Raw genomic sequence first — 7,921 nt, 5'->3', positions numbered from 1 at the left:
GGAGTAGTTAGTTCATTATCTTTAGTGGACATATAACCTACAAACCAAAAAGAACAAATTAACCGAAAAATTGTTCAAGATGAACATTATAAACATATACACTTCACCCCGGTTAATTACCTCTCATAAAATTCCAAAAAAATGAGGCAGTTATGCGGGAAAGGCAGTTACGAAAATCCCGCATAGCTACCTCATATGGGTAGTTATGAAAATCTCATCTCAACCTTGCAAAAAATGACAACAATTGGAACATAATTGTCAAAAAACTGAACGGTGTATAGTAGAATAGTTCATTTCAATTCTAAAAATATATAAGTTATATTATTTAACCCATAAGAAATTTAGTCATCAGTGAGCATAACATATAACTTTACATCTTCATCACAATTCAGGTAGACATCGAAATTGATTATCTCAGAAATACACCAGCGTGGGTAATAATCCGATAAAAGTATTATTGTATGTTCCTTTTGGGGAAAATATTAGACGGGCAAATATCCGAATTGGGTACTTATAGAAAAGTAGTTAACCGGGAAAGTTTGAACTCATTTATATGAAAAAACTTTGGGGATTTAAGTTGTGAGGCAATTAAACGGGAAAGGCAGTTAAGCAGAGAGGTAGATAACCGGGGTGCAGTGTACAATAAAAACAAAATGATGGCTAACACAGTTGTTGCTCCAAGAACTTATGGCCTCCCTAAGATTCATAAGCAAGGGATTCCTCTAAGACCGATTTGCTCATCCATAAATGCTCCTACATATGAACTCTCAAAAAATATGGTATACATTTTAAAACATTTGACGAAGAATTCTATTTATAATATCAAATATGCACTGGAGTTAAAAGGCAGAATTAATGATACGATGATTGAAGAGGACTAAATTTTACTATCATTTGACGTCATATCATTATTCCCTAGCATACCTACAAATTTAGCCTTGAAGACAATCACAGACAAATGGAACATAATTAAAGAACACACAAATATACCAAAGGACATCTTCATTGAAATACTGACTCTTTGTATAAAAGAATCAAGATATTTTATGTATTATGACAAGGTGTACGTACCAACAGCTAAAAAATTATTGCGGATATTGTAATGGAGGAGTTATTGGACGCTACAATGGAGAAATGGACGATAAAACCGAAACTACTAACGAAGTACGTTGACGATCTGTTTTGTATTGTGAAGAAAAAAGAATTTGAAAATACTTTAAATATATTGAATTCGCTTGATAAGCATGTACAATTTACCCACGAAACTGAAGAAAATGGAAAATTGCCTTATTTGGACGCCATAATAATCAGACAGGACAAGAAGTTAATATTAGATTGGTACCAAAAGACGACAGCATCAGGACGATTGATCAATTTTTACTCTAAAAATCCCAGACGAATAAAGATAAATACCGCCATTAACTTCATTAAGAGAGTTCATAGCATAAGCGACGAACAATTCCACAAGAAGAACGAATACGAAATATTCTAATTAAGAACGATTTCCCGAAGAAGGCTATTAACGAGTTATTTAAACATAATAACAACAATCCACTAAAGAAAAGAAAGTGGAAAAACTATATAAGCCAATCACGTATATACCTGGACTTTCGGAGAGACTTTGCAATTCAAACATCTACAATAAGGATACCTACCAATTAGCTCCCATGGCAGCGGGTTCTTTCGTACCGGATTGACCCGAGACCACACAACATCAGCGTTCCGGCCAGCGGCTGCCACCTCAGTGTACATGTGTTTGTATTTGTTTCGTTTTTCTGTGCTGGGAGCGGCATATTCCGGAATGTCTGCTCCGGATTCTTTTGGTCTGTGCCGGGACGGAGGAAAACCCAGGGCCAATATATTTGTGCTCGGTTTGTCACATCTGCATCTTCACCCATATCCAATCTTCGGTGAGATGCAATAGAAGTCAGGAGTGGGTGCATTTAAGGGGTTGCTCTGGACTTGCCCACGCAAGGGACTACGATAGGGACTATGTTGCTGCATGCTGCACGAACACAGCCCCCAGTGAGTCGTCGTCGTCAGATTACGAAACTCCTTCGTCGTCGGATTACGAAACTCTCCCGCAGTCTCCCAAACAGCAGCCGCACGCGCAGCATTTAACGCCAGCCGTTGTTGTTCCAATCCCAGAAAATGTATCATTTTTGCAATGGGCTCCGAGGTAAGATCGATAAAATAGTTGGCTTCATGAATCGGAAGAAGATCAAGGTCGCGGCGGTGCAGGAATCCATGCTGAACGACCACAGCTCAGTACGTTTTGATGGTTACAACGTAATAAGGAAGGATCGCACCAGATGTGGAGGTGCGGGACTAGCTTTCTTTTTGCACCAGTCTGTTCAATACAGACCTATCTCGCTTGAGCCTGCCTCTAACGACCCGTACATGGAATGTATGGGGGTAGCAGTCAGGTGTGGAACTGCCGGGATAGAGTTGCTGAACGTATACATCCCGCCGAGAAATGGCTGTATCTCAGAGTATAAGCCTGACATTAGGCCGATTTTGGAAGGTCATAATCGTCTGGTCATGAGGGACTTTAATGCGCATCATGAGATGTGACATTCGACCCTCGGAAACGACCAGAGGGGTATAGCGCTGGCTGAGCAGATTGATAGCTCTACGTTTTACTCGGCCAATGAGGACGCCCCTACCAGAATTAGAGAAGCGTGTCACAGTTCGCCAGACATAACCATCGTGTCACCTGCCCCCCTATTCAGTAACTTTTTAACAACTTTACTCATTGTTTATTTTACAACAATATCATTTGTTTGTTTTGTAGTTGTTACAAAAACAAAAGAAATTTTAACCACTTTTCAATCGATAAAAGTTACAGAATAGGCCTACTGCCCCCTATTCAGAAACTTTTTAACAATTTCACTCATTGTTTATTTTACAACAATTTGTTTTGTAGTTGTTACAAAAACAAAAGAAATTTTAACAACTTTTCAATCGATAAAAGTTACAGAATAGGCCTACTGTAGCCCTATTCTGTAACTTTTTAAAAACTTTACTCATTGTTGTTACAAAAACAAAAGAAATATTAACAACTTTTTAATCGATAAAAGTTACAGAATTCCTATACTGTAGGCCTATTCTGTAACTTTTTAACAACTTTACTCATTGTTTATTTTACAACAATTTCATTTGTTTGTTTTGTAGTTGTTACAAAAACAAAAGAAATTTTAACAACTTTTTAATCGATAAAAGTTACAGAATTCCTACACTGGTCTGACAAATGACGTCACCTAGCAACCCGTCATGTCCCTTGGATCAGACCATCTCCCCAAAATTGTCTCCATCAGCAGACCACCCGATTTCATCACCTCTGAACGCCGCACATTCGTTAATCATGGGAAAGCTGATTGGCCGAGTTTCAGAGAGTTCACCTATCACCGCTTCAGAAAATTGCCCAATCCTTCTGATGTTCGGGTAGCGGAAAGGACGTTCCGAGACATCACCAATTGTTTGCCCCATTCAAGTGATATCGTCCTGGCATTTTAGTGACATTTTTTAAATATTGGGGAGAAGTACCGAAAGTTGTAGACCGGTATTGCCCATGAAACTAAGTTTGGATATAATATGACCAAGACCAAATGTTGGACCAAATCGGTTGAACAGTTCGAGAGTTATCGTGCTCTCCGACCGCCACATATGGTGACATAGGGGTTTTTTTACATCTTTCGGGTTGTTTTCTCAAGAAATATGGACTTGCCCCTGAAAAAAAACTTTTACCGTCGTAATGGAGGTAGCGAATGCAAATCGCTTCAACAAAAATCAAAGTTATTCGAGATCAGGTCTTAAAGTGAACTTAATCGAAATTTTGTACGAGAGGTACCAGAAGGAGTAGACAAATATAGTCCTTATTCGAACCTGATCTATATCTGGTAGATATATTAGGATGTGCAAAGTATGGATTACATCGAATTTAAACTATGTTTTGATAAAATATTACGTAGGCCAAATTTTGGACCGAATCGACAGATCCGTTCGAGAGTTATCGTGCGCTCCAACCACTACACACGCTGTCATTGGGGCTTTTTGCACCTTTCCGGCCATTTTCTCAGGAAGTATGTACTTGCCCCTCATGAAACTTGTACCGTCGTATGGGGGGAAGTGAATACAAGCTGCTGCAACAAAAATCAAAGCGATTCGAGAGCAGGTCCTAAACTGAACTTTTGAGTGGGAGGTACCCGAAGGAGTGGGCCGATTGAGTCCATATTGGAACCTCATTTAAGTCTGGTAGAAATTTCACGATGTGCAAAGTATGGACCAAATCGGTAACTCCCTTCAAGAGTTATCGTGCCCACGAATTTTCCGAACATTTTGGAACTTTTGTGGGGGAGGTACCGGAAGGAGTGGACCGATATAGCTCATCTTCGAACTTAAACTAAGATTGGACAAAATATTGCGAAAACCACAATTTGAATCGGTTCATCCGTTCGAGAGTTATCGTGCGCACCAGCCAGACAGACAGACGGACGGACATTGCTAAATCAACTCCAAATTGTCTGAAACACATTTCGTCCAAACATACTTGGGGTCTAAAACCATTATTTCGATGAGGCACATTTTGTCCGTATGAAAGTGTATACAGTAATTTCTGGTTACCTGCATCATTCGTACCTGCATTTTGGCGTTTCCTGACCAAAAATCATTTTTAAGCAACTATTTTCTAGATTCCTTTCAATATATTATGTTTAACTGCACATTCAATAGCTGCATTTTGGACATAGCTGCATCAACATTTTGGTGATTTTATTTTAATTTGGTTGTAGAATTTGTATATAGCTGCACAAGAAAAAAAATTGAACATTTTTTGCGAACTCAAAATTCAACCACTCTCATTTTGTATTGGAAAGAAGTGTGCAAAACAAAGACAGCAAAAGAAAAGAGAATTCAAAGTAAAAAATAGACGTTGTCCCTCCCGAGCATGAAATGACGCTCAATTTATAATTTCAATATTGCTTATAGCTTCACATCATAGGCACGTACACAATATTAAAGATATCTGCTTTGTTGGGCAGGAAAGCGATTATAAGCTTCCGGCATTTTGGGCATTCTTGCACAAGAAGTCTTGCAATTTTTGAATGTGCAGGTAAGCAAAAAATTCTGTATACCCTCGTTAGCATAAATGCTGAGGGTATAAAAATGGTTTTATTCAACGGAGAGGAGACCATTTTATATTTTTATTAAAATCCAAGACAAAAAATTTCTTAGCACAAATTCCCATCTTTGTGGTACACACCTCTCAAAATATATACGTACATATTTTTTCTCTGCTAAATATGTACCCGAAATGAAGCAATATTCCACAATGAGCCCAGTCTCTCATTTTTTGTGTTCATTCTATTTCACAAAATGTGAGTACATTGCCTGTACACTCTACAAATGCGAGTATACAACTAACTGCTTCAACGTAATTCCCCTTAACCCTCTGAACACCCCATCATCCGACCATTCATCAAGTCATTATGTGCTTGGTTGTATAGTGCTGAACGACGGACGGCGATACATATTTCCAGTTTTAGAAAGGGGGCTCGTCTCATGTCTGTATTTGCATACTAACACAGTCAACTGTGTATGTATCTGAAAGTGTGGTGGTATTTTATAGATACACACCCATACATATACATTAATACCTACTTTTATATTATGTAAAAGTATGTGAATTTTGTTGTTGGCTGCAAGTTGTGCTAATTCTTTTGGCAGTAGCAGAAAAAAAAACAAATTGATTTTTGCAAATGTTTCTCTTTTCTGCCTTCTTCTTCTTCTCGTCCACCCTTTACACAGCTTCAGTCTGCAGTTGTTGTTATGGATTTGTAGATTTGCTTTTTATTTCGCCTTCTTCTTGTTTCTTACTTTTTTTCAATTTCCAACAACATTCCACAATCCAAACCAAGCCCCCTTAAAACAACCGAATGACCGACCCACCCGACCATGTAATCGTACTTTGGACTCTTGTTCTACTTCGTCAGCTATTTTTAGTTTGACTTTCAAAAGTGTATTTTGACATTTCTTCCTTTTTTGTCATCGGTCGTTGGGGTCTTTTTTTAACTCTCGTGATGTGTATGTATAACAGAAGAAGAAGAAAAACTTCTCTTACATACAAACTTTTTGGGGGCTTGTGTAGAACTTCGTATAGCCATCGTTAGGGTCGTTCGTTCGGTCGGTCACACTCTTAAAAATGTTGACTTTCGTTAGAATTTCATTCGCTTGGTGGTTGAGGCGGCATTGACGTCACAATGATGATTTCAAATGATGAAATTTGTTGTTCCTTTCGCCAAGTTGTTTTGCGGAAAGAGAGGGTGGGTGGGAGGGAGTGTGTTTGTGTATATAATGGGGTTGTGGTGTTGTTGGTTTTCGTATTCTAACATTTGTCCATGTACTCGGTCGCAGTCGTCGTTGTCTTTGATGACGTATGTTAAGGTCGTTACTATAACCCATTACCAAGTACAGACACAATTTGTAATCAGCATGACTATGCCAAAGATTTCGCTTGGGTAAGGTTCACAACATTTTTTTTTGGTAATCTAATCTCAATTGAAACAGAGACAGTTACAAAATCATAATTTTCGACTGGCCTTGTTAGAGGTCATTAATCGACACGGAATCCTCTTAAAATGTTAATTAATGAAAGATAGAGAGAGAATCTGCAGGAACTCCCATTAATACGCCTCCCCTGGTAAAAAATGTACAATGCAGTCAAGATCAAAACGACAATACTAGAAGTTGCACTAAGCTGGACTAAGCGCAATAGGACTGAACTTCAGGTACCTCCCTGAAGGAATTATCCGATATACATGTGTAGTCCATGCCTTTTTAGTGGGCTGTATATGCCTTTTTAGTGGGTTCATCTTCGCCCATTCTTATGATATGGCCTAGCCAACGCAATCGCTGCAATATTGATGTCGTTGTACAGCAGATACAGCTCGTGGTTCATGCGACGTCGATATTCACCGTCAACGCAGATTGGTCCGTAGATCTTTCGAAGAATTTTTCTCTCAAACACACCAAGCACTGCCATGTCTGCTTGCGCAAGTACCCAGGCTTCGGAGCCATACATCAGCACGGGTAGTATCAGTGTTTTATAGAGCGTTATTTTTGTTTGACGAGATGTGGGTTTGTTTTTAAACTGCTTACTTAAACCAAAGTAGCTTCTGTTGGCCAATACAATTCTTCTTTTTATTTCACAACTGATGTCGTTTGTTGTGTTTACGGAGGTGCCGAGGTAGACGACGTCTTTTACTACCTCAATATTATAGGAACCAACTTCCACAGTCGGTCCGAGCTCAATGGACGCTTTGCGCGTCGACACCATCAACTTGGTCTTCTCGCCGTTTACCGCCAGACCCACTTTAGCAGATTCTCCTTCGACCTTCACAAATGTATCGGTTACTTCTTTTACTGATCGTCCCATGATGTATATATCATTAGCATAAGCAAGTAACATGTGACTATTGGTGTAGATTGTGCCACTTCTTTTGACGTTTGCCTCTCGTATAACCTTTTCCAGCAGGATGTTGAAGAGAACACATGAAAGGCTGTCTCCTTGTCTGAAACCTCTTTTGGTTCCAAACCCTTCGGAGAGGTTCTTTCCTATTTTAACTGAGGACCTCATGTCAGTTAAAGTCATTTTACAAAGCCGGATGAGCTTTGTGGGGATAACAAATTCAGACATGGCTTGGAATACCTTTGAACGCAGCGGGCTCCCGAAGGCTGCTTTATAATCGACAAAAAGGTGGTAGGTGTCGATCTGCATCTCTTGGGTCTTCTCCAAGATTTGCCGCAGGGTAAATATCTGGTCAATGGTGGACTAGCCAGGTCTAAAGCCATAGGCTTTAGTCGGTCGCACAATATCCCTGACACGATCTTGTAGGCAATCGGGAGTAGACTTATGCCCCTATAG

Source organism: Musca autumnalis, unplaced genomic scaffold, assembly GCF_047663935.1.
Source record: "Musca autumnalis isolate F117 unplaced genomic scaffold, ASM4766393v1 scaffold_3, whole genome shotgun sequence".
In the NCBI taxonomy this organism is placed as follows: domain Eukaryota; kingdom Metazoa; phylum Arthropoda; class Insecta; order Diptera; family Muscidae; genus Musca; species Musca autumnalis.
This window is presented reverse-complemented; position numbering follows the sequence as displayed.